Below are 23965 nucleotides of genomic sequence, written 5' to 3'. Positions count from 1 at the left end.
ACAAAATAAAATAAATAGAATAAATATGTACAAATAAAATAGAGTAATAAATAAGTACAATCAATCAATCGGATTTATTGAGTGCTTACTGTGTGCAGAGCACTGTACTAAGTACTTGGGAAGTACAAGTCGGCAACGTATAGGGACGGTCCCTACCCAACAACGGGCTCACAGTCTAGAAGGGGGAGACACAAACAAAACCAAACATATTAACAAAATAAAATAAATAGAATAAATATGTACAAATAAAGTAGAGTAATAAATACGTACAAACAATCAATCAATAAATCATATTTATTGAGCGCTTACTGCGTGCAGAACACTGTACTAAGCGCTTGGCACTGTACTAAGCTCCCACCAACTTCAGCTTCCACCGACTTGTGAACTTGCTGCCCTGATTGAATGTGGCAGATATGTTTGTTCTGACGACTTGACACCTGTCCACATCATCATCATCATCATCAATCGTATTTATTGAGCGCTTACTATGTGCAGAGCACTGTACTGAGCGCTTGGGAAGTACAAATTGGCAACATATAGGGACAGTCCCTACCCAACAGTGGGCTCACAGTCTAAAAGGGGGAGATTTGTCCACATGATTTGTTTTGTCGTCCGTCTCCCCCTTCTAGACTGTGAGCCCGTTGTTGGGTAGGGGCCATCTCTATATGGTGCCGACCTATACTTCCCAAGCGTTTAGTGCAGTGCTGTGCACACTATAAGTGCTCAATAAATACGATTGAATGAATGAATGAATGAATGAATGAAGTGTTGTTGTTGTAGACTGTACCACACCACTTGTGCATCTAGGAAGATTTGCATATGCCAGTCAGGAGGGTCACAGAAGCGTTTAAGTGGTAGTCATGGGGGAACATAATCCGGGGAATTCCGAAATTCATCTCCTGAAGGAGATACGATTCCAGAAAGGCTTTGAAGATGGGAGCACTGGATTCCGTTGGGCCAGTCAGTCCGTCGTATTGAGCGCTTACTGTGTGCAGAACACTGTACCAAGTGCTTGGGAGAGTACAACAAAACAGGTCAGGGGTTCGAATCCCGGCTCCGCCACATGTCTGCTGTGTGACCTTGGGCAAGTCACTTAACTTCTCTGAGCCTCAGTTACCTCATCTGTAAAATGGGGATTGACTGTGAGCCCCACGTGGGACAACTTAATCACCTTGTATCCTCCCCAGCGCTTAGAACAGTGCTTTGCACATAGGAAGCGCTTAACAAATGCCATCATCATCAATAAACAGCGCATAGAACAGTGCTTTGCACATAGTAAGCGCTTAATAAATGCCATCATTATTATTAAATAGAAACATTCCCTGCTCACAACAAGTGGAATTCAAGGAGGAAGGAGTTCCAGAGAAGCAGCATGGTTTAGTAGATAGAGTGCGTGCCTGAGAGTCAGAGGTCCTGGGTTCTAATCCTGGCTCCGCCACTCGTCTGCTGTGCGACCTTGGGCAAGTCACTTCACTGCTCTGAACCTCAGTTACCTCATCTGCAAAATGGGGATCGGGACTGTGAGCCCCACGTGGGACAGAGACTGTGTCCATCCCAATTTGCTTGTATCCGCCCCAGTGCTTAGTACAGTGCCTGGCACATAGTAAGTGCTTAACAAATGTTATTAAAATAATAGTAAGAATAATGGCATTTATTAAGCGCTTACTATTTGCAAAGCTCTGTTCTAAGCGCTGGGGAGGTTACAAGCTGATCAGGTTGTCCCACGGGGGGCTCACAGTCAATCCCCATTTTACAGATGAGGTCACTGAGGCCCAGAGAAGTGAAGTGACTTGCCCAAAGTCACACAGCTGACAATTGGCAGAGCTGGGATTTGAACCCATGACCACTGTCTCCAAAGTGCGTGCTCTTTCCACTGAGCCACGCTGCTTCTCTTATTCCAGTCCGGTGTGGACAAGAGATCAGTGATGGGAGACAACAGAACGATGTTTTGTGAGCAGGTTGGTTGGAGAGGAATGAAGACCGTGGGCTGGGGGTAGTGGGGGAGGAGGAGGATGAGGAGGAGGGAGGGAGGAAGAGCTGATTGAGTGCCTTAAAGCCAACCATCTGACTGTGTAACTATTGAAGGTTTTTGCCTTTATGTGTTTATCTTTGTGTGCCCACAACAAGCTGCCTTTTTGGTGACTGTTGGCAATCCCAACAGTCACTAGACGGGCTTAGATTGTGAGCCTGTTGTTGGGTTGTCTCTATATGTTGCCGACCTGTACTTCCCAAGCGCTTAGTACAGTGCCCTGCACACAGTATGCGCTCAATAATTGGGTAGCGACCGTCTCTATATGTTGACGACCTGTACTTCCCAAGCGCTTAGTACCGTGCTCTGCACACAGTAAGCGCTCAATAACTGGGTAGGGACCGTCTCTATATGTTGCCAACTTGTACTTCCCAAGCGCTTAGTACAATGCTCTGCACACAGTAAGCGCTCAATGAATACGATTGAATGAATGAACAAATACGATTGAATGAATGAATGAATAATTCTATTAATCCTGGTGGTATTGACACCTATCTACTTGATCCGTTGTCTGTCTCCCCCTTCTAGACTGTGAGCCCGTTGTTGGGTAGGGACCGTCTCTATATCAATCAACCAATCAATCAATCATATTTATTGAGCGCTTACTGTGTGCAGAGCACTGGACTAAGCGCTTGGGAAGGACAAGTTGGCAACATATAGAGACAGTCCCTACCCAACAGTGGGCTCACAGTCTAGAAGGGGGAGACAGAGAACAAAACCAAACATATTAACAAAATAAAATAAATAGAATAGATATGTACAAGTAAAATAAATAGAGTAATAAATATGTACATATATACATATATACAGGTGCTGAGGGGAAGGGAAGGAGGTAAGATGGTGGGGATGGAGAGGGGAAGGAGGGGGAGAGGAAGGAGGGGGCTCAGTCTACGAAGGCCTCCTGGAGGAGGTGAGCTCTCAGTAGGGCCTTGAAGGGAGGAAGAGAGCTCTATATGTTACCAACTTGTACTTCCCAAGCACTTAGTACAGTGTTCTACACACAGTAAGCGCTCAATAAATGCGATTTAAATAAATGCGAATGAATGAATGAATCCCGTGAAGAACAAGAAGGAAGAGACTGGCAAAGGCCCCGATGGGCTCTACCTGAGGCGGGAGGGAAACGTGGCTTTCTCTCCCTGTTCTACCTGGTAACAGGCCTGGATCAATCAATGACTGCCATGGAGAGTCAAAGCTACCACCTCTAAGGCAGATAATAATAATAATAATAATAATAATAATAATGATAATAATAATAAATAATGTTGGCATTTGTTAAATGCTCACTATGTGCCAAGCACTGTTCTAAGCACTGGGGTAGATACAAGGTCATCAGGTTGTCCCACGTGGGGCTCACAGTCTTAATCCCCATTTTACAGATGAGGGAACTGAGGCACAGAGAAGTGACTTGCCCAATGTCACACAGCTGACATAATAATAATAATAATGGCATTTATTAAGCGCCTACTGTGTGCACAGCACTGTTCTAAGCGCTGGGGAGGTTACAAGGTGATCAGGTTGTCCCTCATGGGGCTCACAGCCTTCATCCCCATTTTACAGATGAGGTCACTGAGGCACAGAGAAGTAAAGTGACTTGCCCAAAGTCACACAGCTGACAATTGACGGAGTGGGGATTTGAACCCATGACCTCTGACGCCAAAGCCCGGGCTCTTTTCACTGAGCCACGCTGCTTCTCATGTGAGGAAGCAGGGATTCGAACCCATGACCTCTAACTCCCAAGCCCGGGCTCTTACCACTAAGCCACACCGCTTCTCCTGATGAAAGATAAAAGGTGCTCGTTTTGAATGGCGAGGAGGCACGCAAAAGGCACGCAGAGAAGCAGCACAGAGGCATGCTGAAGCAGAGGAGAAGCAAGACAGTATCACTTGGAAATAGAAGGAAGAAAAATCGGCAGAACGGGCTCCTTTGGCCCCAGGCTGGTATTGGACCCTTGGTGGAGTGGAGAGAGTGAGTGTGTGTACGTGTCATTTCCCTACACGTTGGCAAAACTGAGTAAAAAAAACTTTCCACAGTCACCTCCGTGGTCGGCGGTGTGGTCTGACTTTACTACGTGTCACCGAGGTTCCCCCGGTCCGGGAAAGTCCTGGTTAATATAATAATAATGGCATTTATTAAGTGCTTACTATGTGCAAAGCACCGTTCTAAGCACTGGGGAGGTTACAAGGTGATCAGATTGTCCCACAGGGGCCTCACAGTCTTAATCCCCACTTTACAGATGAGGTAACTGAGGCCCAGAGAATCAATCAATCAATCGTATTTATTGAGCGCTTACTGCGTGCAGAGCACTGTACTAAGCGCTTGGGAAGTACCAGTTGGCAACATATAGAGACGGTCCCTACCCAACAGCGGGCTCACAGTCTAGAAGGGGGAGACAGAGAACAAAACCAAACATATTAACAAAATAAAATAGAGTACACAAGTACAAGTAAAATAGAGTAATACATATGTACAAACATATATACAGAGAAGTGAAGTGACTTGCCCAAAGTCACACAGCTGACAAGTGGCGCAGCTGGGATTTGAACCCATGACCTCTGACTCCAAAGCCCGGGCTATTTCCACCGTGCCACGTCGTTAATATGAGCCGGGTGGCTCGTGGCAAATATATTTATTCAACTGTACATTCAGTGACTTATTTCGATGGCTCTGTTTACAAATATTTTTAGGTCCTCATTAGAATGTTGTCTCCCAGGGACAAGGAACATGTCACTCCTTTATTCCTTATTGATCAGACAATCAATTATTGGTATTTATGGGATGCTTTCTTCGTGCAGAGCACTTTACTAAGTGCTTGGAAGAATGCGATGCAGTTGGTAGACAGGATCTCTGCCCTTAACGAACTTTTAGTCTAGTACGTATTAAGGGCACTGTAGAGAAGAAACGTGGTTTAGTAGAAAGAGCACGGGCTTGGGAATCGGAGGATGCGGGTTCTAATCCCACCTCCGCCACTTGTCTGCTGTGTGACCTTGGGTAAGCCACTTAACTTGTCCGTGCCTCAGTTACCTCATCTGTGAAATGGGGATTAAGACTGTGAGCCCCACATGCGACAACCTGACTACCTTTACCCCAGTGCTGAGAACAGTGCTTGGCACATAGTAAGCGCCTAACAAATACCATTATCATTATCAACCTACGCTGCTCAATAAATGCTATTACTACAACTATTGTCCCATTTTTCACGGGATCCCAGCCCTGTTCCCCTAGTCTAGCATAGCTGACCCTGATTTACTATCTCTCTGTGATGTATCCACCCTCAAGAGAAACCTCCCTTCTCCCGCGTGGTCTTCTGTCCTTCTGTTGACTATTATACTCTGTTACAATATTCATTCATTCATTCATTCATTCGTATTTATTGAGCGCTTACTATGTGCAGAGCACTGTACTAAGCGCTTGGAAGTTCAAGTTGGCAACATATAGAGACGGTCCCTATGCAACAACGGGCTCACAGTCTAGAAGGGGGAGATGGACGACAAAAGAAAACACATTACCAAAATAAAATAAATAGAATAGTAAATATGTACAAGTAAAATAGAGTAATAAATATGTACAAATATATATACAGGTAATATATAATGGTAATGCCATCATTATAATAAATGGAGTAATGAATACCTACGAATGCACCCAGGTGTCATATTGATTATACTCTGTTATAATCAATCAATCAATGGTATTTATTGAGCATTTATTATGTACAGAGCACTGTATTAAACGCTTGGGAGAGTACAATATAACAGAATTAGCAAACACATTCCCTGCCCATAATAAGCTTACAGTCTATAGGGGGAGACAGACAATAATATGAACTCTCCCAAGCGCTTTGCACAGTGCTCAGCGCACAGTAAGCACTCAATAAATACCATTCATGATGATAAACTACAACTGATTGTAATTCTTTCTTTCTAGAATGGATCAGGCGGCAGGACGTGGGCTGAAATCTTGGAAGTTGGCCGCATCTGAGCCAGCTCAGGTCAAGCCCCCGCATAAATCCCAGTTCACATCAATCCACTCACCATCCTGAGCACTTTACATTTATAAAGCAATCCTTAGCCCTTATGCCAATCAATCCATGAATCAATCACATTTATTGAGCCCCTACTGTGGGCACTGTACTAAGAGCTTGGGAGTGTACAATATTGCAGAGTTGGTAGACAAGTTCCCTGCCCTACCCTGAGCTTACAGTCTAGAGAGGGAGAGAGGGAGACATACATTGATATAAACAAATAAAAAAATTATGGATACGAACATAAATGCTATGGGGAGGAGGGAGGGGTGAATAAAGGGAGCAAATCCAAATACAAGGGTGACATCAAAGGGAGTGGGAGAAGACTGAGCCCCCTTTTTCCTCTCCTCCTCCCCACACCCCCCGCCCTACCTCCTTCCCCTCCCCACAGCACCTGTATATATATATATCTGTATAGATTTATTACTCTATTTTACTTGTACATATTTACTATTCTGTTTATTTTGTTAATGATGTGTATATAGCTTTAACTCTATTTGTTCTGAGGATTTTGACACCTGTCTACATGTTTTGTTTTGTTGTCTGTCTCCCCCCTTCTAGACTGTGAGCCCGTTGTCAGGTAGGGACCGTCTCTATATGTTGCCGGCTTGTACTTCCAGTGCTCTGCACACAGTAAGCGCTCAGTAAATACGATTGAATGAATGAAAGGAGGAAAGGAGGGCTTAGTTAGGGAAGGCCTCCTGGAGGAGATGGGCCTTCAATAAGGCTTTAAAAGGAGGGAGAGTCACTATCTGTCAGATAAGGGGGGGAGGGCATTCCCGAACAGAGGCAGGATGTGGGTGAAATAGATGAGATCGAGGTAAAGTGAGAAGGATAATAATAATAATAATAATAATAATAATAATAATAATAATGTTGGTATTTGTTAAGCACTTACTATGTGCAAAGCACTGTTCAAAGCGCAGGGGGGAACACAATGAGATGAGGTTGTCCCATGTGGGGCTCACAGTCTTAATCCACGTTTTACATATGAGGGAACTGAGGCACAGAGAAGTGAAGTGACTTGCCCATGGTCACACAGCAGACATGTGGGGGAGGCAGGATTCGAACCCATGACCTCCGACTCCCAAGCCCGCGCTCTTTCCACTGAGCCGGGCTGCTTAGAGGAGTGAAGTTTGCAGGCTGGGTTTATAGTAGGACAGTTGTGAGGTGAGGTAGGCGAGGCCAGGTGATGGACTGCTTTAAAGCCTACATATTTACCAGTAATCATCTAGCCCTAGCTCTACCACTGGTTTGCTGTGATACTGTAGTTGTCGCTTAGCCATTATGTGCCTCAGTTTCCTCATCTGTAAAAGGGGGGTACCTACACGAACCCTCCCTACCTTTTAGACTGTGAGACCTAGATTTCTCCCTCCTGTCTTTCTCCAGCCCAGCCCGCACCCTCCGCTCCTCTACTGCTAATCTCCTCACTGGGCCTCGTTCTTGCCTGTCCCACCGTCGACCCCCGGCCCACGTCCTCCCCCGGGCCTGGCGTGCCCTCCCTCTGCCCATCGGCCAAGCTAGCTCTCTTCCTCCCTTCAAAGCCCTACTGAGAGCTCACCTCCTCCAGGAGGCCTTCCCACACTCAGCCCCCTCCTTCCTCTCCCCCTCATCCCCCTCTCCATCCCCCCCGTCTTACCTCCTTCCCTTCCCCACAACACCTGTATATATGTATATATGTTTGCACATATTTATTTTACTTGTACATATCTATTCTATTTTATTTTGTTAATATGTTTTGATTTGTTCTCTGTCTCCCCCTTCTAGACTGTGAGCCCACTGTTGGGTAGGGACCGTCTCTATGTGTTGCCAACTTGTACTTCCCAAGCACTTAATACAGTGCTCTGCACACAGTAAGCACTCAATAAATACGATTGATTGATTCCTTCTAGACTGTGAGCCTGTTGTTGAGTAGGGACCATCTCTATATGTTGCCGACTTGTACTTCCCAAGAGCTTAGTATAGTGCTCTGCACACAGTAAGCGCTCAATAAATAAGATTGAATAAATGACTATAGAACATGGAATGCATCCAAACTGATTATCTCCCACTTTTGCTGTGTTGATGCCTGGGCTACCGCACACAGTAAGTGCTTAATGAAGGCCGTTATTATTATATATTAATAATATATAATTAATATAGTATGTTTAACTATAATATATGATTGATATATAATAATATTATATTATTAATTGTTGTCTAGCATTTATTTTTTTACTTCCTTCATGTTTCCATACTCCTGCAATCACCAACTGTAGCTTTCTCCTTCCTGATCTCGCTATTTGTTAATATTTTATATCAATTTTCTCCCCTTATTAGATTGCAAGCTCCTAGAGGGCAGAGACTTTGCTTTTATAATAATAATAATGATGATGGCATTTATTAAGCACTTACTATGTGCAAAGCACTTTTATTTTACTCTTCCAGTGCTATGCACACAGTAGATGCTCAATAAATACTATCAATCAATCATTGGAAGAGAAACAGGTTGTCCCAGTGGATAGAGCACCGGTCTGAGAGTCAGAAGGACCCGGGTTCCAATCCCAGCTCTGTAACATGTCTGCTATGTGATCTCAGGCAAGTCACTTGACTTCTCTGTGCCACAGTTACCTCATCTGTAAAATGGGGATTAAGATTGTGAGCCCCACGTGGAACAGAGACTGTGCCCAAGGCAATTTAGAGAAGCAGCATGGCTTAGTGGATAGAGCACTGGCTTGCGAGTCAGAAGGTCATGTGTTCTAATCCTGGCTCTGTCAATTATCTGGTGTGCTGCCTTGGGCAAATCACCACTTTTCCTCATCTCCTACTCCCTTCTGCGTCACCCTGACTCGCTCCCTTTCGTCTTCCTGGCTCTCCCTGCCCCACAGCACTGATGTATGTATCTGTCATTTTACTTATTTATATTGATGTTTATTTGTATTGATGTCTGTCTCCCCCAGTCTAGACCGTGAGCTTGTTATGGGCAGGGCTTGTCACTGTTTATTGTTGTAGCATACCTTCCCAAGCTCTTAGTACACTCCTCTGCACACAGTAAGCACTTAATAAATATGATTGAATGAATGAATAAACGAGTGAATGAATTTCTCTGTGTTTCAGTTACCCCATCCATAAAACGGAGATTGAGAATGTGAGCCCCACATGGGACACGGATTGTGTCCAATCTGATTTCTTTGTATCCACCTCAGCACTTACTACAGTGCCGGATACGTGGTAAGTGCTTAACAAATACCACAATTATTATTATTGTTATTATTTATTGAGCACTTACTGGAAGAGTAGTAGACACGTTTCCTGCCCACATGGAGTTTGCATTCTAGGGGCATTGATATAAATAAATAAATTAGGGCTATGTACATCGGAGCTATGGGGCTGAGAGTGGGGTGAATATCCAGGGCCTAAAGGGCACAGATCCGGGAGCATAGGTGATGTAGAAGGGAGAGGGAATAGGGGAAGAGAAGGCTTAATCGGGGAAGGCCTCTTGGAGGAGACTTAAGGTTTATAAGGCTTTGAAGTAGGGGAGGGTGGAGGTCTAGTGTATATTGAGAGCGAGGGAGTTTCAGGACGAGAGGACGGGGACGAGGAGTGGGCAGCGAGATGGAGGAGATCCAGGGACGATGAGCAAGCCTGTGCTGGAGGAGCGGAGTGTGTGGGCTGGGTGATGGGAGGAGATGAGGGCGGTAAAGTAGAAGGGGGTCAACTGATTGTGCACCTGAAAAGTTTCCTTGGAAGGGAGACGCTGAGGCAGGCTGCCATTCCACGGCCTTGTCCATAGAGGGCTCACTCGGGTACTCTTCGGTCCCCACCTTCTACATTCTCTCGCCGATTGAATCAATCAATCAATCAATCAATCTCTCTCTCTCTCTCTCTCTTTCTCTCTCTCCTTCCTTCTTTCCTTCTCTTTCTTTCCTTTTCCTTCTTTCCTTTTCCTTCTCTTTCTTTCCCTTTCCTTCCTTCCTTCCTTCCTTCCTTCCTTCTTTCTTTCCTTCCATCCTTCCTTCCCTTTCTTTCCTTTTGCTTCCTTCTTTTCCTTTTCCTTCCTTTCCTTTTCCTTCCTTTTCCTCCCTTCCTTCTTTCCTTCTCTTTCCCTTTCCTTCCTTCTTTCCTTTTCCTTCCTTTTCTCTTCTTTCTTTCTTTCCTTCCTTCCTTCCCTCTCTGTCTTTCCTTCTTTCTCTCTTTCTTTCCTTCCATCCTTCCTTCTTTCCTTCATTTTCCTTCTTTCTTTCCTTCTTTCCTTCCTTTTCCTTCCTTCTTTTCCTCTTCCTTCCTTTCCTTTTCCTTCCTTCCTTCTTTATTTTTCTCTCTTCCTTCTCTTTCTCTCTCTCCTTTCCTTTCTTTCCTTTTCTTTCCTTCTCTTTCTTCTCTCTCTCTCTCTTTTCTTTCTTTCCTTTTCTTTCCTTCTTTCTTCTCTCTTCTTTCTTTCCTTTTCTTTCCTTCTCTCTTCTCTATCTCTCTTTTCTTTCTTTCCTTTTCTTTCTTTCCTTTTCTTGCTTTCTTCTCTCTCTTTCTCTCTTCCCTTCTTTTTCTTTCTCTCTTCCTTCCTTTCTTTCTCTCTCTCTTCCTCCCGTCCTTGGGGTAGCCGCGTGGCTTAGTGGAAAAAGTACGGGCTTGGGAGTCAGGGGTCGTGGGTTCTAATGCCGGCTGTGCCACTTGTCAGCCGTGTCACCTAACTTCTCTGAGCCTCAGTTACCTCATCTATAAAATTGGGATTAAGACTGTGAGCCCCATGTGGGACAACCTGATCACCCTGTATGCCCCCCCAGCGTTTAGAACAGTGCTTTGCACATAGTAAGCGCTTAAATGCCATTATTATTATTTTCTTTCTTTCCTTCTCTCCCTTCCTTCTTTTCTTCCTTCCTATTTATTGAGCACTTACTGTGTGCAGAGCACTGTACTAAGCACTTGGGAAAGTATGCTGCAACAATAAACAGTGACATTCCCTGCCCACAACGAGCTCATAGTCTAGAGGCGGGGAGACAGACAACAATACAAATAAATAAAATTACAGATATGTATATAAGCACTTTGGGGCTGGGAGGGGGGAAGAGCAATGGGATAAATAAAATTACAGATGTGTACATAAGTGCTTTGGGGCTGGTGGGGGAAAGAGGAAAGGGAGCAAGTCAGGGCAAGGCACAAGGGAGTGGGAGATGAGGAAAAGCGGGGCTTATTCTGGGAAGACCTCTTTGGGGAGATGGGCCACCAATAAGGCTTTGAAGCGGGGGAGTGTGGCTCTCTGTGGAGAGTGGTTGTCTGTCCTTCACTCTTCACACCTGTCCTGGGCTTATAGACAGGAAAAATCCATTCAGGTGAGGGATTAATAATAATGATGGCATTTATAAAGCGCTTACTATGTGCAAAGCACTGGATTAGCTAACTGTCTAGTAGTATACTAGAATTTAAAAAATGAATCATTTGGAAATTATGCTTTCTAGATATCCTCGACACTGCTTATTTCTCCCTTTCCTTTCCTATTACTTTCATTTTAATTTTTAAATATGTGGCACTGGCCAATTATATTACAATGATCCATTTAGGTAAAAAAAAAAAAGGGATCCTAGTTATATTACAGTTCTCTAGACTGTAAACTCATGGGCAGAGATCATGTCTACCAACTCATTTTATCCCCCCAAGGGCTTAGTAAAGTGCTCTGCACACAGGAAGCATACTCTATTTATTTTACTTGTACATATTTACTATTCTACTTATTTTGTTAATGATGTGCATTTAGCTTTAATTCTATTTGTTCTGATGACTTGACACCTGTCCACATGTTTTGTTTTGTTGTCTGTCTCCCCCTTCTAGACTGTGAGCCCGCTGTTGGGTAGGGACTGTCTCTATATGTTGCCGACTTGTACTTCCCAAGCGCTTGGTACAGTAAGCGCTCAATAAATACAATTGAATGAATGAATAAATATGATTGATTGATAGACAGTTATGGAGTAATATTGTCTTCTGAATTAAGGGCAGGGTTATCACTATTTTTATCATGGTTTTGATCCTTTACTGAGAAATTTTAAAATAGCATATAGAGAAGGAGGAGGGGTGCAGAGATAGTAATTCGGAAAATGCATGGCATTAAACAAACAACTGCTTTCTGAAGGACAGATAATTATCTGACAGACAATTACTCTCCCCCGCTTCAAAGCCTGATTGAAAGCATATCTCCTCCAAGAGGCCTTCCCTGATTAATCTTTCCTCTTCTCCCACTCCCTTCTGTGTCTCCCTGACTTGCTCCCTTATTCATCCCCCCACCAGCCCCACAGCACTTATAGATCTGTAATCTATTTATTTATATTAATATATTTCTCCCCTCTCCCCCTCTAGATTGTAAACTCACTGTGGGCAGGGAATGTGTCTGTTTATTGTCATACCGTACCCTCCCAAGCACCTAGTACAGTGCTCTGCTGAAAGTAATCTCACAATAAACACTATTGAATGAATGAATGAATGAATGAATGAAGTGAGCCATGAGCTGTGATTTAAAACAGGAAAGTGATATAATTTGGACGGCAAGAGGAGGGTAGTTAGGAATTCATTATATTAGACTAATGAATCTGTAAGTCAAGAGGCATTCAATCTATATTGAGCACTTATGGTGTGCAGAGATTCATCAGTGCTCCTCTTCCACTACCATCCTCTTTTGGTTGGCAAACATATGTGTGTGTTTATGATGTATTGACATATTGGTGAAATAATAATGGTATTTGTTAAACATTTACTAGGTGCCAGCCACTGAACTAAAAGCTGGGGTGGAAACAAGCAAATCAAGTTGGACATAGTTCCTTTCCCATGTGGGGCTTACAATCTCAATCCCCATTTTCCAGATGAGAGAACTGAGGCGCAGAGTAGTGAAATGACTTGCCCAAGGTCACACAGCAGACAAGTGGTGGAGCTGGGATTAGAACCCATGGCCTTCTTACTCCCAGGCCCGTGCTCTATCCATTTCATCACTACACTGCTTCTCTTAGATATTAATATATACCAGGTATGGGGAAGCAGCGTGGCTCAGTGGAAAGAACACAGGCTTTGGAGTCAGAGGTCAGGGGTTCAAATCCCGGCTCTGCCACTTGTCAGCTGTGTGACTTTGGGCAAGTCACTTCACTTCTCTGTGCCTCAGTTACCTCATCTGTGAAATGGGGATGAAGACTGTGAGCCCCCCATCGGACAACCTGATCACCTTGAAACCTCCCCAGTGCTTAGAACAGTGCTTTGCACATAGCACTTAATAAATGCCATTATTATTATTATATAGATACCAGTATGTATATACCAGTTATATATTAATATATATATTAATGTCATATATATTAACATCTGTCTTCCCCTCCATTCATTCATTCAATCCTATTTATTGAGCGCTTACTGTGTGCAGAGCACTGTAGTAAGTGCTTGGGAAGTACAAGTTGGCAACATAGACTGTAAGCTTGTTGTGGACAGAGATTGTGTCTGTTTATTGTTGTACTGTACTCTCCCAACTGCTTAGTTTAGTGCTCTGCACACAGTAAGCGCTCAATAAATATGAATGAATGATTGAAGGAATAAATGCCACACACCAACACCCATTGGAGAAGTAGTGCTGCCTAGTAGAAGAGCACAGGCCTGGTAGTCAAAGGCCCTGGGTTCTAATCCTGACTCTGTCATTTACCTACTGTGCGATCTTGGGAAAGTCACTTATCTTCTCTGAGCCTCAGTTCCCTCATCTACAAAATGGGGATTAATATGCATTCTCCCTCCTATTTACTCTGTGAGCCCCATTTGGGATCTGATTAATCTACCCCAGTGTTCAGTTTAGTGCTTGGTGTATAGTAATAATAATAATAATGGCATTTATTAAGTGCTTACTATGTGCAAAGCACTGTTCTAAGTGCTGGGGAGGTTACAAGGTGATCAAGTTGTCCCTTGGGGGGCTCACAGTCTTCATCTCCATTTTCCAGATGAGGTCACTGAGGTGTAGAGAAGTGAAGTGACTTGCCCAAAGTCACACAGCTGACAAGTGGCGGAGCCAGGATTTGAACCCATGACCTCTGACTCCAAAGCCTGGGCACTTTCCACCAAGCCACGCTGCTTCTCCCCCATTGTCCCCCATGGGGTAGATTAATCTACCCCAGTGTTTAGTTTAGTGCTTGGCATATAGTAACAATAATAATAAGGGCATTTATTAAGCACTTACTATGTGCAAAGCACTGCTCTGAGTGCTGGGGAAGTTACAAGGTGATCAGGCTGTCCCACTTGGGGCTGACAATCTTAATCCCCATTTTACAGATGAGGTAACTGAGGCCCAGAGAAGTTAAATGACTTGCCCAAAGTCACGCAGCTGACAATTGGCGGAGCCGGGATTTGAACCCACGACCTCTGACTCCAAAGGCCGGGCTCTTTCCGCTGACCCACGCTGCTTCTCTGTAAACGCTCAACAAATACTACAATTATTATTATTAAATGTAAGCAGTTAACAAATACCGCAATTATTATGATTAAAAGTAAGCAGTTAACAAATACCACAATTATTATGATTAAAAGTAAGCAGTTAACAAATACCACAATTATTATTATTAAAAGCAAGCAGTTAACAAATACCACAACTATTATTATTAAAAGTAAGCAGTTAACAAATACTGCAATTATTATTATTAAAAGTAAGCAGTTAACAAATACTGCAATTATTATTATTAAAAGTAAGCAGTTAACAAATACCACCATTATTATTATTAAAAGTAAGCAGTTAACAAATACCGCCATTATTATTATTATTAAAAGCAAGCAGTTAACAAATACCACAATTATTATTATTAAAAGCAAGCAGTTAAATACCACAATTATTATTATTTAAAGTGCTAAAGTTGTTGCCGACAAATAAATAAAATAAGATCATTTTTTTTAAAAGTCTCTATGCCAGGTCCAACAAGACGTTTAATAGTGGTTTATGCTCTGGGTGTGAGGAGACACTTTGCCCCCTGCCAAAATACTAGTTATGCGCAAACTGGATTCTTTACCACATGAGTGATCAAAGATTTCCTCGCTCTCTTCACTTTCAGAAGGTGAAAGGGTATTAAGGGTAGTTTATTAGGAACGGTTTACGGAGAAGCAGCGTGGCTCAGCGGAAAGAGCCCGGGCTTTGGAGTCAGAGGTCACGAGTTCAAACCCCGGCTCCGCCAATTGTCAGCTGTGTGACTTCGGGCAAGTCACTTCACTTCTCTGGGCCTCAGTTCCCTCATCTGTGAAATGGGGATTAAGACTGTGAGCGCCCCGCAGGACAACCTGATCACCTTGTAACCTCCCCAGCGCTTAGGACAGTGCTTTGCTCATAGTAAGCGCTTAATAAATGCCATTATAAATAAATTAATTAATTAAGGGTAGTTAAGGGTAGTTTAGAAGATCGTGATGGCACCTCAAGCTTAACGAATCCAAAACTAAACTCTTCATCTTGCCTCCCAAATCCTCTTCTTTCTCATCACAGTTGACAACACCACTGTCCTCCCCAATTGGTAGCCTGGGCACCCTACTTGACGCCTCTCTTTCTTTCTCCATGACATCTCCAGAATCCGCCCCTTTCCCTGCAACCAAATTGCCACCATGCTGGGCAAAACACTTGTCATAACCCGAGTCCACTGCTACGTTAGCCATTTTGAAGACCACCTTGCCTCCAGCCTCTTCCTTTTTCCAGTCTATACTTCATTTTATCGCCTATATCACTTTCCTCTAGACTGCAAGCTCTTTGTGGGTAGGGAATGTGTCTGTTTATTGTTGCATTGTACTCCCTCAAACGCTTAGTACAGTGCTCTGCACACAGAAAGCACTCAAATACTACTGAATGAATTCTTAAATTAACATACTGTATATGTCTCCCCACTCCTCGAGACTCTCCGGTTGCTTCCCATTCTTCTCTACATCAAGCAGAAACCCCTGACCGTCAGCTTTAATGATAATAATAATAATGATGGTATTTATTAAGTGCTTACTATGTGCAAGCACTGTTCTAAGCATTGAGGTAATCAATTTGCCCCAAGCGGGGCTCATAGTCTTAATCCCCAATTTCCAGATGAGGTAACTGAGGCACAGAGAAGCTAAGTGACTTGCCCAAAGTCACACAGCTGACAAGTGGCAGAGTCGGGATTAGAACCCACGACTTTCTGATTCCCAAGCCCCTGCTCTTTTCCACTAGGCCATGCTGCTTCTCTTTAAAGCACTCAATCAGCTCTCTTCCCACTACGTGGCTCTGTGGAAAGAGCCCAGGCTTTGGAGTCAGAGGTCGTGGGTTCAAATCCCAACTCTGCCAACTGTCAGCTGTGTGACTTTGGGCAAGTCACTTAACTTCTCTGTGCCTCAGTTACCTCATCTGTAAAATGGGAATGAAGATTGTGAGCCCCCCGTGGGACAACCTGATCACCTACTAACCTCCCCAGCGCTTAGAACAGTGATTTGCACATAGTAAGCGCTTATTAAATGCCATCGTTTTTATTAAACCTGCTCGCTTGTTTCACTCCTCTCAACCCAACCCCATTCGTGTTTCTCATGCAGCAGAATAATTAATGATAATAATAATAATAATGGTATTTGTTAAGCACTTACTCTGGGCCAAGCACTGGTCTAAGCTGTTCAACCTTCCTGTCTGCTTGGAACTTCCTTCCCCTTCACAGCTGGTGGACCACTTGCTCTCTCCCTCTTCAAGGAGAAGCTCCGCCAATTGTCGCTGTGTGACTTTGGGCGAGTCACTTAACTTCTCTGGGCCTCAGCTACCTCATCTGTAAAATGGGGATTAAGACTGTGAGCCCCCCGTGGGACAACCTGATCACCTTGTAGCTTCCCCAGCGCTTAGAACAGTGCTTTGCACATAGTAAGCGCTTAATAAATGCCATTATTATTATTCAAGGAGAAGAATTGAAACTGTGTCTACTCCAGGAGGCTTTTCCCAATTAAACTCCATTTCCCCATCCTATTTCCCTCCTTCTTAGGCACTTCTGTATCATGTAAGCACTTGGGGGTACACACCCCAACAGGTCACTTAGGTAGCTATCTTTTCTCTTTGTCATTTCCCCCATCTGTCATTTATTTTCATGTCCATCACCCCCAGTAGACTGTATGCTCCTTGATGGAAGGGATCATCCAGCGCTTAGAACAGTGCTTGGCACAGAGTAAGCACTTAACCAATACCATAATAATAATTATTATTATGTCTACTAGCTCTGTCGTATAATCCCAAGGTCTTAGTCCGGTGCCCTGCATAGAATAGGTGTGCAATAAATACTCTGGTTGACTAATGATAATGGTATTTGTTAATTAATTCATTAATAATGGCGTTTATTAAGCTCTTACTATGTGCAAAGCACTGTTCTAAGTGCTGGAGGGATACAAGGTGATGAGGTTGTCCCATGTGGGGCTCACAGTCTTCAACCCCATTATACAGATGAGGGAACTGAGGCACAGAGCAGTGAAGTGACTTGCCCAAAGTCACACAGCTGACAAGTGGTGGAGTCGGGATTCAAACCCATGACCTCTGACTCCAAAGCCCATGCTCTTTCCACCGAGCTACGCTGCTTCTCTAAGCGCTTACTCTGTGCCAAGTACTTTTCTAAGCTCTGGGGTAGATACAAGGTAATCAGGTTGTCTCACGCGGGGCTCACGGTCTTAATCTCCATTTTACAGATGAGGGAACTGAGACACAGAGAAGTTAAGTGACTTGCCCAAGGTCACACAACAGACAAGTGGCAGAGCCGGGATTAGAACCCATGACCTCTAACTCCCAAGCCCAGGCTCTTTCCACTAAACCACACTGCTTCCCTACTAATGTAGTTGAGATTCCCAACCGCTTTAGTAGATAAGTCGATAACCCTGCTCTAACCTAATCCGTACCTAGAAATTAATCGGTTTATCTGTTTGTCCCTCCTGTGATGGATGGAGTTTGTTATCGTTTAAGGCAGCTTTGCAAATATGCATGAAGCATTTACAAGCCCATGAAAATGTTTAACAAACTTCTTTTCTTCAGGAAGCAAAAGGAAATGCTCCGCACACAGTAAGCGCTCAATAAATACAATTGAATGAATAATGAATGAATGAAATCAACACTGCCTACTATTCTCATTCATTCATTCAATCGTATTTATTGAGCGCTTACTGTGTGCAGAGCACTTTACTAAGCGCTCGGGAAGTACAAGTTGGCAACATATAGAGATGGTCCCTACCCAACAACGGGCTCCTGGTGGGTGTCCTCAGCGGATGGATATTTGAGGGTCTCCGTTCAAGAGCTTGGCCATCTCAAAGAGCAGAAGGCTCACAGAAGCTCACGGGCTTAATTCCCACCTCCATCATCATCATCATCATCAATCGTATTTATTGAGCGCTTACTATGTGCAGAGCACTGTACTAAGCGCTTGGGAAGTACAAGTCGGCAACACATAGAGACAGTCCCTACCCAACAGCGGGCTCACAGTCTAGAAGGGGGAGACAGAGAACAAAACCAAACATACTAACAAAATAAAATAAATAGAATAGATATGTACAAGATAAATAAACAGAGTAATAAATATGTACAAACATATATACATATATACAGGTGCTGGGGGGAAGGGAAGGAAGCTCACTTGGGCATGCAATGTGTCTTCCAGCTCTGTTTTACTGAACTCTCCCAAGCGCTTACTACAGTGCCTGGATACTGTCAACGTCCTCCCTCTCTGTCATCTCTTTCTAAGTTTCCTTTCACCCCCATCCTGTCCATCAACCCACTCTCTTCTTGCCCTTCCCCATTCTGAGGTTGATGCTGCAATCTCTCTACAAAAGCACAATGCTTCGCTTCCCATCCCCAGCATTAGGCTTTAGACCTCCATGAATCAGCAAACTTAAAGCTGGCCCTCATCAGCGTTTTTAAATCTCGCCCTACATCACTGGATACTTTCCTCACTCCTTATGATCCCTGAAAAATGGTATATCAGCGTGATTGATTCTGCACTCCCATTTGAGGCTGGACCAATAAGTTTGTAATTTCATGGACTGGCAAAGATCTCCGGGGATAAAATGAACTGGTAATTTGTAGCTCCTTTCTCTGGACTTTAAAGACAATCATCTCATTCATCCTCAGAGATTTTTTCATTTAATTAGGAATAGTGAATTATACTAAATTAAAGCAACTAAAATCTAATTTATGCAATCGTTAAATTTCCATCTTTTTTTTACCTCCCAAGTCCTCCGTGAGATTTTCAACTTCTAGCTCACGTAAACCAGCAAGGAAACTCAATTACTTACAAACTACCACCAAAACCACAATATAAACATGGTCAAATCATAATTCTACATTCCCCTATTCCTCTTTATCCAAACTGAGTCCCATTTTGTTTTCCATCATTCCTTTGTGAAATAATCATGTTTGAAGCAGAAAGTCATGGGTCTAATCCCAGCTTCACTACTTGTCGGCTCTGTGAACTTGGACAAGTCACTTCACTCCAGTGTGCCTCAGTTACCTCATCTCTAAAATAGGGATTGAGACTGCGAGCCCCAAGTGGGACATGGACTGTTTGCTTGTCTAAGAATAGTGCTTTGCACATAGTAAGCGCTTAATAAATATCATCATTATTATTATTATTATTAATGATGGCATTTATTAAGTGCTTACTATGTGCAAAGCACTGCTAAGCACTGGGGAGGTTACAAGGTGATCAGGTTGTTCCATGGGGGGCTCACAGTCTTAATCCCCATTTTAATAATAATGATGGCATTTATTAAGTGCTTACTATATGCAAAGCATTGTACAGATGAGGTAACTGAGGCACAGAGAAGTTAAGTGACTTGCCCAAAGTCACACAGGAGCCGGGATTTGAACCCATGACCTCTGACTCCAAAGCCCAGCCTCTTTCCACTGAGCCATGCTGCTTCTCGTGTCCACCCCAGCACTTAGAACAGTAGCTGGCACATAGTAATCGCTTAACAAATCCCATAATTATTATTATTTTTATTAGTGCTATTTTACACTTTCATCTACTGCTGCTGTTTATTTTATTTTGTTAATATGTTTGGTTTTGTTGTCTGTATCCCCCTTCTAGACTGTGAGCCCGTTGTTGGGTAGGGACCGTCTCTCTATGTTGCCAACTTGTACTTCCCAAGCGCTTAGTACAGTGCTCTGCACACAGTAAACGCTCAATAAATACGACTGAATGAATGAATATCTCAGTTCTGTCTCTGGACTGCTGTGTGACATTGGAAAAGTCACTTAACCTCTCTGTGCCTGTTTCCTTATCCATAAATTGGCAGTGACTCCTGCTCTCCCTACTTCTTAGATTGCAAGCCCAGAGTAAGCACTTAGTTGTTACCATTCCCAGCATTCATTAATTCAATCTTTTTTATTGAGCGCTGACTGTGTGCAATTTTGATTCCCAGGCCCATGCTCTATCCACTAGGCCAGTGGTCAATCAATCAATCAATATTTATTCCCCCCATCTTACCTCCTTCCCTTCCCCACAGCACCTGTATATATGTATATATGTTTGTACATATTTGTTACTCTATTAATTTATTTTACTTGTACATATCTATTCTATTTATTTTATTTTGTTAGTATGTTTGGTTTTGTTCTCTGCCTCCCCCTCTTAGACTGTGAGCCCACTGTTGGGTAGGGACTGTCTCTATATGTTGCCAACTTGTACTTCCCAAGGGCTTAGTACAGTGCTCTGCACACAGTAAGCACTCAATAAATACGATTGATGATGATGATTGAGGGCTTACTATGTGCAGAACACCATACTAAGCATTTGGGAGAGTAGGAAGATTATGGACAACTGAATAGGGAACCTGCGGGTTAGGTTCCCAGATGACGCCGCACTGGAAGAGGAGGAGGAGGCTTTGGTAAAGTCGGAGGAAACAAAATCAAATTCAGTAGGAGTGAATGCAGGTCAGTGTACTTAAAAACTAATTGCATAAACACAAAATAGGGAAGGACAACGTATATATTGCTTTACATGCTGTGAACACTCAGAAAGCAGTGCTGACTGTGTGGGAATGTACAACTTGTCCCAGCTATTGAGGAACCCAGGGGAGCAGTCAAATTCTTGAAAAATGGCAAAGCACTCCGTGGAACAGCTGAGCTGCACATACCCATCGCACGCTTTTCCTCAACGTAAACGCATTATGGGCAGGGAGACGTGCTCCCTGCCAATTCTGTTATAATGTACTCTCCCAAGTGCTTCGTACAGTCTTCTGCACGTAATAAGGGCTCAATAAATATTGATTGATGTACTGGCCACTGAGGAGATTCCTTGGGATCTCAAAAGTGGGGAAGCAGCATGGCCGAATAATAATAATAATTATCATGGATCATGAATGGATAGAGCACGGGGCTGGCAGTCAAAAAGACCTGGATTCTAGTCCTGACTCTGCCACTTGTCTGCTGCTTCACCCTGGGCAAGTCACTCCACTTCTCTGTGCCTCAGTGACCTCATCTGTAAATCGGGGATTATGACTGTGAGCCCCATGTGGGACATTGACTGTGTCCAACCTGATAGGCTTGTATCTGTCCCAGTGCTTAGAACAGTCTAAATCAACATTTTACAGAGGAGGGAACTGAGGCCTAGAGAAGCAAACTGATTTGCCCAAGGTCCACCCAGAAGACAGTGGTGGATGTGGAATTAGAACTCAGATCCTTCTGACTCGTAGGCCCGTGTTGTATCCACTAAATCATGTTGCTTCTAATTACCCTCATCCCCATTTTTAAGAAAAATGGCACTTAATGATACATTGCCAAGATCCGCCCTTTCCTCTCCATCCATACCGCTACCCTGCTGGTTCAAGCTCTCATCCTATCCCGTGTGGACTACTGCATCAGCCTTCTCTCTGATCTCCCATCCTCGTGTCTCTCCCCACTTCAGTCCATACTTCATGCTGCTGCCCGGATTGTCTTTGTCCAGAAACGCTCTGGGCATATTACTCCCCTCCTCAAAAATCTCCAGTGGCTACCAATCAATCTGCGCATCAGGCAGAAACTCCTCACCCTGGGCTTCAAGGCTGTCCATCCCCTCGCCCCCTCCTACCTCCCCTCCCTTCTCTCCTTCTCCAGCCCAGCCCGCACCCTCCGCTCCTCTGCCGCTAATCTCCTCACCGTACCTCGTTCTCCCCTGTCCCGCCATCGACCCCCAGCCCACGTCCTCCCCCGGGCCTGGAATGGCCTCCCTCTGCCCATCCGCCAAGCTAGCTCTCTTCCTCCCTTCAAGGCCGTACTGAGAGCTCACCTCCTCCAGGAGGCCTTCCCAGACTGAGCTCCTTCCTTCCTCTCCCCCTCGTCCCCCTCTCCATCCCCCATCTTACCTCCTTCCCTTCCCCACAGCACCTGTATATATGTATATATGTTTGTACATATTTATTACTCTATTTTACTTGTACATATCTATTCTATTTTATTTTGTAGTATGTTTGGTTTTGTCTTCCCCTTTTAGACTGTGAGCCCACTGTTGGGTAGGGACTGTCTCTATATGTTGCCAATTTGTACTTCCCAAGCGCTTAGTACAGTGCTCTGCACACAGTAAGCGCTCAATAAATACAATTGATGATGATGATGATGATGGTGGCATTTATTAAGCGCTTATTATGTGCTTATTATGTGCAAAGCACTGTTCTAAGCGCTGAAAACGGGAGGCCCCGCTGGGATATGAACCCAAGATCTCCTGTTTACTAGGCAGGCACTTCAACCAACTAAGCCACACAGCCCACTTACTGCTCTTCATTGAAGAATGTCAATCAGTCAATCATTGGAAGTGATTGAGTGCTGATTACAATACAGAACACACTACTAAGCGCTTGGGGGAGTACAATTGAACAGATTTGCTAGACACATTCCCTGGCCACGAGGAACTTACCCTCTAGAGGCTGAGCTTAATGTTTGCCAATTGTTCTCGGTATCACAGTGTGGCTTCAGTTCACAGTGTGGCACAGCAGATCGGACTTTTGCGGTGTGTAGGATAAAGACAAAGTGCAGGGAGAATCATCACACGTCTCTATTTATTTTATTTTGTTAATATGTTTTGTTTTGTTGTCTGTCTCCCCCTTCTAGACTGTGAGCCTGCTGTTGGGTAGGGACCGTCTCTATATGCCCACTGTTGGGTAGGGACTGTCTCTATATGTTGCCAACTTGTACTTCCCAAGCGCTTAGTACAGTGCTCTGCACACAGTAAACGCTCAATACGGTTGATTGATTGATTGATTGATATGTTGCCAACTTGTACTTCCCAAGGGCCTAGTACAGTGCTCTGCACACAGTAAGCACTCAATAAATACGATTGAATGAATGAATGAATGAATAGACCCTTACTAAAATATTTGACATCAGCAGCAGTTCTGGACTCTAGAAATCTAGACTCTGGTCAGCCTCCTTGCTGACCTCCCAGCCTCCTGTCTCTCCCCGCTCCAGTCGATACTTCATCATCAATCGTATTTATTGAGCACTTACTGTGTGCAGAGCACTGTACTAAGCGCTTGGGAAGTACAAGTTGGCAACATATAGAGACAGTCCCTACCCGACAGTGGGCTCACAGTCTAAAAGGGGGAGAGGGGGATACTTCACTCTCCTGCCTTGATCATTTTTCTACAAAAGCCTTCAGGCCAAGTTTCCCCCCTCCTCAAGAAACTCCAGTCGTTTTCCATCCACCTCTGCATCAAAAACTCCTCACCACTGGCTTTAAAGCAGTCAATTACCTTGTCCCTCCTAACTCACCTTGCTAATCTCCTGCTATATCTTGGCCTTCACACTTCGCTCCTCTAATACTAACCGTCTCACTACCTCCATCTCGTCTATCTCTCCCCTGGCCCACCATGTACATCTTGCCTCTGGCCTGGAACGCCTTCCCTCCTCATATGTGACAGACAATTACTCCCCCCAACCTCCCCCCGATTCAAAGCCTTACTGGAGGGTCTCCTCCTGCCTTCAAGACATCTCCATCTGGATG

This window comes from Tachyglossus aculeatus, chromosome 1 (genome assembly GCF_015852505.1).
Source record: "Tachyglossus aculeatus isolate mTacAcu1 chromosome 1, mTacAcu1.pri, whole genome shotgun sequence".
Classification (NCBI taxonomy): Eukaryota; Metazoa; Chordata; class Mammalia; order Monotremata; family Tachyglossidae; genus Tachyglossus; species Tachyglossus aculeatus.
This window is presented reverse-complemented; position numbering follows the sequence as displayed.